The sequence below is a fragment of the Arachis hypogaea genome, chromosome 4, assembly GCF_003086295.3.
Source record: "Arachis hypogaea cultivar Tifrunner chromosome 4, arahy.Tifrunner.gnm2.J5K5, whole genome shotgun sequence".
NCBI classification, from domain to species: domain Eukaryota; kingdom Viridiplantae; phylum Streptophyta; class Magnoliopsida; order Fabales; family Fabaceae; genus Arachis; species Arachis hypogaea.
Genome location: NC_092039.1, coordinates 114,634,329 through 114,642,745, shown reverse-complemented (window position 1 = coordinate 114,642,745; position 8,417 = coordinate 114,634,329). Strand labels below are relative to the sequence as shown.

The following is an 8,417-nucleotide window of genomic DNA, read 5'->3' as shown; positions in this document are numbered from 1 at the left end:
TTATAATTTTAAAAATTAAATTATATCTTAAATTTAATTATTATTAAAAAAATAGGTCTATTGACAGACTTCAGGCCAAGCCATATTTAACAATAGGCCAGGTTCAATACTCATTAAAAAGCCTATACACTACAAAAAATTTGGGTAGAAATGGCGGTTTTTTTGGGTAATTACGGCGGTTTGAACCGCCATTATTACCAAGTACGGCGGTTTTGAAAAACGCCATAATTCAGACCGCCATTTTGGTTATTACAGTGGTTTTCTAAAAACCGCCACAATTTCCTGAGGTTAAAATGGCAGTTTTCTGCTAGGTTAAAATGGCGGTTCAAACCGCCATTATTTTCAGGTTAAAACGGCGGTTTTTTACTGGGTTAAAACGGCGGTTCAAACCGCCGTTATTTCTAGGTTAAAACGGCAGTTTAAGAGTTGGTTAAAATGACAGTTTAAACCGCCATTATTACCCTCACAGAATGACATTTTAGTCAGTTAAAATGGCATTTTTAAACTGCTGTTTTTACCCTAATAGTAACATTTCAATTGGTTAAAACGGCATTTTTAAACCGCCGTTTTTACCCTTACAGAGTGGCTTTTGATTGGTTAAAATGTCATTTTTGAACCGCCGTTTTAACCCTGACAATTACACTTTTTTATTGTTTAAAAATGCAATTTTTACCCTCGTTTTTTTCGTGTTAAACAAATAATATTTATTATTAGAAATCATAATCCATAAACAAAATATTATATAACTCAGAAACAAAGTATTAAACATAATATATGATTTTTTTGTATTAGAAATAAAAAATAATAACTCCTATACAAAGTATCAAACATAACATAATTTTTCAACTATAAATGTCATAACATGTAACTCTTAATACATAAAATCTCCATCATATTTTATGCTGCTCTATTGCTTGCTCCAGAAAACCTACTTTCTAACTATTTTGGCGATGAAATCTCACTCTCTTGATTCAATTCCTACAACAAAAATATAATTTGAAAACATAATAAACAAAATATTAAAGAGAAATAGTAAAGCCAATGGAAAAAGAAACACATAAACCAAGATAATAATATTATTATTTGTCAGGATTGTGCAGTAAAAAAGCATTACACAGCAGTTGATCTTTCCCTTCCACTTATGCATGCAATTTCAATTTTCATTCGTTTCTTAGCATTTTTAAAGTCACTTTTATGTAGCAATCATTTTTTTGGTACTTCTGCATTAACAGCTGTAAATGCTATGTACCCAAATAAGTTCATTGAATTATTTAGAACAAATGCCTATGATATAGCCGCTCCCACTTAATAGGACAATCTTAACTTTTTGTTTTTTATACTTTAAACTATGTGTTCCCTAAAGAAAACCAGCACTGAACCAGATATCTAAAACTGTACCTTTAGAGCAAGTTCCTCAAAGCACTGCTCCACATTTTCTCGAGTTTTAGCACTACTTTCGAGAAGCAAACACCCCAACTCTTTGGCGAGAGCTAAACCCTCTTCTCTGCTCACAGCCCTTTCAGACTCCTATAATAGAGAAAAAAAATCGAAGAAGTCAATGAATGAAATATGTCAATAGAAGATTCCTCAAAAAGAAATCTAGACTTCAAATTTCAAATGCAAATTTAATGTATGTGTCTAGAAATGAGGTTTAGGGTTAATGGCTTAGTTAGAAAGAATACGAGACATTCAATATCAGAAACTGCTTTCTGTCCCAATTTTCATCCCCTTATCTCACACTTCTTTCTCAGATGCAGCCAAAAAGTCATGCATTTATGGTCAAGATAATCACTCAACCATAGCCAAAAAGATAGAGATTGCTATTGCTATTGCTCTAGAGTGCTTCTAATTGGAAGAGAGACAAAAAATAATTAAAATAAACAAACAAACCAATAATTATTATAATAAAAGCTGAAACGCTAAGCATGAACTACTACTGCTTTAGGGTATTGAATCCAATGAGATAGTGACTGTTCCTCACACATTTTATTTTAATTATAAATAAATAAATTAATTAAATTAACCTGAATCAGAGAGTGGTGGATCTAAGTCTCAGTCTCACGGGAAAAAAATTGAGATTATTATTTATTTTTAATTAAAAAAAAATAGATGATGAAAACTACAATTCAAAGGAAACTAAGTAATTGGAATTTGAAACAAAGAGAAAGAGACACAAGTTCAGAGAAAACACTGCTCAAAGAAATTAGGAAAATGCGGTTCTTCTCATTACTAGAAATTACAATGACATCACAAAGAACATGTGCTCTTGCTATTTGATAGTTAAGAGGTCTCATAAACCCCCAATATAACTTGCAGATCTTCAACACTAGCAGTATGCCCAACAAATGGAGTATTGTCAATATTCCATGTTTATAAAATGTAGCTAAACAGAGAAAAAGAAATAACCAAATGTTACCAGATACAAGCCTTCTGGCTCCGGGAACAAGAAGACTCCAGTCTATAGCATAGCCTTCATATTTGTGTTTATGTTTATAAAGCGGGGCCTGATTAAAAACCGCAGCAGCTCCTTGGACACCCTCTGTTTCTGACTCTGCTAGAGTATTCAGATGAGAGCTTAAGTCCCTAACCTACAAATCAACAAGTATATTATTGTCACAACAAAATGGTCAATGACTTCAGAAAATAACAACAAAATGGAAAGTTTATGAGGACTGGACGTGTCCTTGGAATTGCTATGATAAATGTTTTTTAGTGAAGGGAATATATCAGAAATGTTTCTCATTTTATGAACTGCTATATTCTTTAAAACTTATGGGGATTACTATTGAAGTAATACCTTATCATGTCACATCTCAATACTTCAACACAGATCATGTAAGGCGCCTTCTCCCTAGAATTCAAGAGAACAGCTTCATCTTCAGGAATATAAAGCACACGGTACATGCCCTTTCCCAAAGAAAAACAAACTCCTAGGAATAAGGAAATCAAGATTCATAGATAAATAAGAACCAAGTGAACCCATAAATAAAAGAATGCATACACACAAATTACACACAAAAAATGTGAGTTTAAAAGCAAAGAACTAACAATAGCCAACAATTCCTTGAGTGCACAAATGAAAAGTTGATTAACAGTACCACTAAAAAAATGGCCCCCAAAATAAACATCAGAATGGAAGTTTCTAAACATGCAAAGCAAGGCAACTAAAGAAGTATGGAAATTGGTGCCATTGCCACAAGGAGAATTTCTCAGACTAGATTTTGGGAACAAAATGCCATCTGATTCTGTTCGGACGAAACACATGACAAATAGTAAATCCTTTCAGCATCAAAGAACAATATTAACATCATATCATTCACAGTTAAGAAGTACCTCCAGTATTCTGTGCCTCTGTCAAATGTAAATTGATCTCTGCTAGAGACTTAAAAGTTAAAACACAGAAACAGCAACAAATAGATGTCAGAAGCCAATGATGGAACAGGTTCAAATAAGTAAATATATACATACATATTATCATTAAAAATATAATAAATAAGTACAATCAAATTAGCAATGAACCTCTTAGGAAGATAATGATCTAGAATCACAATAACCAATAAACCTGGAATCTGCATTAAAAATAAATAAATAAATAAATAAATAACCAAAGTTGAAGAAATGTATATATAGAAGTTAAAGAAAGAGATTAATTATTACCTAATAAGAGAGAAAGAAGAAGAGATTGACATGTGTTGAAGAACTGAAAACATTTTAAGTCTTCTTGTGATGTAATCAATGAAAGAGAGGCATTTTGGTGGATTCATCTTCCACTCAAGAGTTGAAAGTACCAAATTTAAAAATTATTTAGAAGATTCATTCATCTAATTTATAGTATAAGCATACTTCAATATCTATAGTACTTAATACAACTTTTTCTGAAACCTGCTAAATTGATATAATTAAACTAACATATTATAAACAAAAGATCACATTATAAAATGGAGTGTAAACTCTCATTTGTTATATAATCCACGTTTTATCTTATCCCTTATGATCATTTTATCACGAGTAGCATTAAGAAAAAGTAAAATTAATTAAAATGCATTATATAGATTTCTATATATAACTTCTCCTAATACAATAACTCATTTTTCCTTGGGAATAATAATAAGAACGATGAGAGGCACAAATTAAAGCCATATATACGACCATAGCAAGAAGCTAAGAAAGTTTTCATTGGACTAATATAGGGTGGCTAAGAAGATTACATGGTAGAAGTAAATTGGCGAAATTAAAAGAACTCATATTCATATAACCCTAATGCTAATACTTAAACACAAAGTAGACAAGTAATAAGTAGATAATTAATTAAAGATATATCTTTTATAATATAATAGTAGGAAAGTGATAGAAGAAACTCTAAACTCAAACATACAACGCCATAGATAGATCTAAATCCCCTCCATCGATCCTATATATAGTAGATGCTTAAAAGTCCTTTCCTTCAACACTTGTCTACCTTGCTAAATCTGCAAAAGAGACAAACACAAAAAAAAAAAATGAAAAGTGTGAGTAATAAGTAATCAAGGTAAGTGATGAGAAATGGGAATGAAGGAAAATGAGGCGTGATTTGTTACTAATAAGGTGAGTGAGGGAGGGTATGTAGAAGCAGATAATAAGAAGCGCCATGGTGGAGAGAGTGGAGGGTAAGACCTCATTAGTTAGTTAGAAGAGGTTGACCAGTGATGGCGTTAATGAGGACTGCATCCTCCCCAAATGCCAACAACTCTTCAATGCTCTATCTCTCATAATTTTCTTTTTCTTTTTTCTTTCTCTCTCTCTTTCTCTATGAGCATCACACTAGTACAAGGTTGTATTCTTCAAACACATTAACAGAATGAGAACTAAGCAAAAGGATAATGACTGGTCAAAGTTTGATAAGTGTTTAGGTTAATTGTGTGATATGTCCAGTATTCAGAATCAGAACAAAATGTGTTGGTGTCTTGTACTTAAGATATATCTAACATGGAAACAGAGAAAGCATTATCATGTGTAAGAAATACATATAAATTAAATGTTTAGCACCATAATATTTGAAAGTGCAACGCGCTTAACTAAGGTCTTATAGCTGTCTGAGGAAACATGATACTTTGCATCCCTCTGATGCACCAGATCTGGCCTCACCAGCCTAGGCTTCACCCCTTGTGGTTGTGGTGATATCATTAGTGCTGGTGCACCCAGTGGAACCCTATCTCCTGCACCAATAATAACACACAAAACTAAGCTTAATTAAACTCCTACAATATAATAACACAAAGATTGTTAACCTCTGTCGGCCTACCAAGTACACCAGAATTTTCCATAGGATTTAGCAAGGTTTTCAAGCTCAGGCATGGCAATCATCTCTGGAACTCTTGGGCTTATTAATAGACCCAACTTGACCTGCACCATCCAAATCAGTCTAAGATAAAATATTTATGACACAGGGAAATAAAATAAAAACAGAGAATGAAAGTGAAAAACCTCATAAGCATAAGAGTGCCAAAGCTTCTTCTCCTCGTCAGGCAGATCTTCAAAGATCCTATCAGAAATGATGTACTCCACACCTGGCACACCTTTGTTGCTCTGTCATGGTTTTAATCCTAGGGACCAGAATCTGCAATCAAAACGGTTTTTTTTTTAATTATTAATAATTCATCATATCACCAGTTACATGCAAATCTGGTGCTCTCATTCACAATGAGGAAGCTTTCTCAACATCTTTTATTTAACTAGATAGTAAACATCACCTTTAGAATTTCTGAGGGGCAAAAGTCTCCAATCCAGAAGAAAAATTGTTCAAACACCTTTATGATCTTTTATATACCTCTCCATCAGCAAGAAAATTAAAAATTGAAAGCCAAAATACACACTTACATCATTCAAACATTAACACAACATTCATGGAACAGATTAGCGGTGCTTTGTGTCTCTTCATTATTGCATTTAACCATCATTCAAACACTTACATCAGAAAATACACACATGCCATGTTTTGTACTAATTTCGGACAAATGATGCAGAGTAATCAGTTCAATACAACATATTCGGTCTCAAACTAAATAAAATCAGAAGCAAAAAACAACAACGCAACAGAAAATGCAGCAATAACAAGCTAACAACAACAACATCACAAAAGATCAATGAAAGTTAAAAACACAATAATAAAAACAGAACCAGCATTCTTTGTTTCTTCCTACTAGAGCATGAAGTAGATCTAAAGAACGAAGAGTTACCTATTAGAAGTGATAGAGATCGCGAAACCAAACTGTAGAAGCTTGCTGAAGGCAGCAACAACGGCGTTGCTTGCCACGTCGAGGAGATGAGCCAGATTGAAAACGGTGTTGCTTGCGATGGCGCAGAGATGAATGACGGCGATGAGATGAGCGGCAATCTTCATATCAAATCCAAATCATAGAAGCTCGCTGAAGGAGGAGAACGCGCCGCCAGAGGAGATCGTCACTGGAGACAGCATTTCAGTTCACAACACACAATCTCGTCGGAGGAGAACGCCGAGAAAATCGTCGCCGGAGCATTCGCTGGAGCAGATCGTTGCCGGAGCAGTCGCTGGTGCAGAACGTTGCCGGAGCAGAGCACAGATCGTCGTTTTTGGATTTGACGGTGGTGGCAACGCGTGTTAGGGTTTTCGTTGTTGGGGAACACATTCAATTTAACATATTTGGGTTTTCCTTGCTTTTCGACGTTTGGGCCTTTTTTTTAACAATGTGTTTGTCTGTTTGATAATGGCGGTTTTTTAACTGCCAAAATTACTAAAAATTACTATTTTGTTCAAATTAATTATGGCAACATCATAAAATGCCATTTTAAACTTCATTTTTTGTAGTGATATCAGGCTACAAGTCAGGTTAAGGCCAGTATACTCTATTACAGGCCTGGCCTGTTAAGAGTAAAGCCTGGTCTGACCTGACCTGTTTTCACCCCTAGGTATAGTACAAGGAACCTGGGATGGATTTGAAGTCAGGTCTTAGAGAGATGAAGTCTGATGGGGAGACGATGAGGAAGGGGTCGAGGGCGGGCTGCACCTATGACTGCACCACCATCTCAGCCTCCAAGTACCCCTGCACCACCATCACAGCCTCCAAACATCCCTGCACCACCGTCACAACCTTCAAACACCCATGCACCACCATCACAGCCGGCCACCTTGCCTACACCAGCATCACTGTCCACCGCCTTGCCTACACCAGTATCACTACTCACTGCACCAGCATCTCAACCTTTGTCAAAGACCAAAGTCTTTGGTGTGAGAAGAAGTGGAAGACTTAAGATAGGAGTAAGGAAGGCAACAAGTCAGCCACCTGAACATGTTGACCTCACACTTGATTGAGGCCGAAGACTCTTTAGGGTTTTCTTTTGATATGTATTGTGTTATGTAGGATTTTTAGTGTTCACCTGTGACTCTACTTTCTTTATGGTTTGGACCACTTTTATTTTGTAGTGTGGACCACTTTTGTTGTGTGGGTAAAAAATTGTTATAAGTGGGTGAAACATTTATTTTGTGGATATCTAGGTGTCCTGCAATATATAATGCAAAAAATAATTGTGACTAGTATAATTCAATGCATCTTTTGTTTTAGCTATTTTTTTCTCTGTATCATATTTCTATGCATATTAAATAGCAAAGGAACAACTTTCATTTAGAGAACTTATACAACATTTCATATATATTTATTGCACTCAAAACAAACAGTACACTTTTGACTTATATAGACTATTACATTATCATCACAGCCATAGTTTCTACATCTTTACATATAACACTGCAACAATCAAAACACCAAATATCAAAATCAGTATAATTAGCATCTTGCTTTATTTTTTCATAGTATTTTCCATTTGAGCAAATTGCTCTTCGACTGAACTTAGCTCACCACACAACCTTTCTACACAAGCATCTATTTCTCCAACCTCTGTAATTAATCTCTCTAGTTCCATACTTAATCTATCTATCTTCCTTTCGTGTGCCTCCAATTCTCTAACCCTTCCAAATTCTTGCTGTGAATCGATTACTGCATCTTTCTAGACAATTTTTTTTCTTTTCTATCAACCCACTCAAAAAACTTGCATCTCCTATTAGGGCAAGAAATGAACTTTCTGTTTGAATTTTTTGATGTATTTGAACTCTGAAGAATCAGAGTGTCTCCACAAAAGCAATGAACCCTCCTTTCCTTTTGCTTCAACCATCCACTCTTCTCATCTTCTTCATCATCAATCTACTCGAAGAACTTGCATTTTGGCATTTTTCCACAACCAACATACCTTCTTCCATGGCTTGCTACCGCCGAAGAAGACATCATAGCACCTGCCTCACCACAAAAACAAAGATGTCTCTTCTGGATGAGGGTTTTCGAACTAGAGACTTCTGAAGATAAGTGACTTTGATCCATAAGTATTCACAAAGTAAGAGAAGCAAATGA

The 8,417-nt window shown here is 34.8% G+C and overlaps 1 long non-coding RNA gene across 8 annotated transcripts; it reads right to left on the bottom strand.

The window, feature by feature from the left end:
* Positions 1 to 761: 761 nt before the first annotated feature.
* On the bottom strand, positions 762 to 7,331 carry LOC112797392 (uncharacterized). Of its 8 annotated transcripts, none has more exons than XR_011881408.1 (12): positions 6,216 to 6,700; positions 5,730 to 5,795; positions 5,464 to 5,596; positions 5,282 to 5,382; positions 5,026 to 5,195; positions 4,376 to 4,469; positions 3,520 to 3,569; positions 3,334 to 3,382; positions 2,798 to 2,930; positions 2,417 to 2,588; positions 1,399 to 1,527; positions 762 to 978 (listed from the first exon to the last, which is right to left on the bottom strand). It is a non-coding gene; the product is annotated as an uncharacterized lncRNA (long non-coding RNA). The 8 variants fall into 8 exon arrangements; XR_011881407.1 differs by having other exon boundaries at positions 3,658 to 4,469; positions 5,056 to 5,195; XR_011881406.1 differs by having other exon boundaries at positions 5,056 to 5,195.
* Positions 7,332 to 8,417: the final 1,086 nt, after the last annotated feature.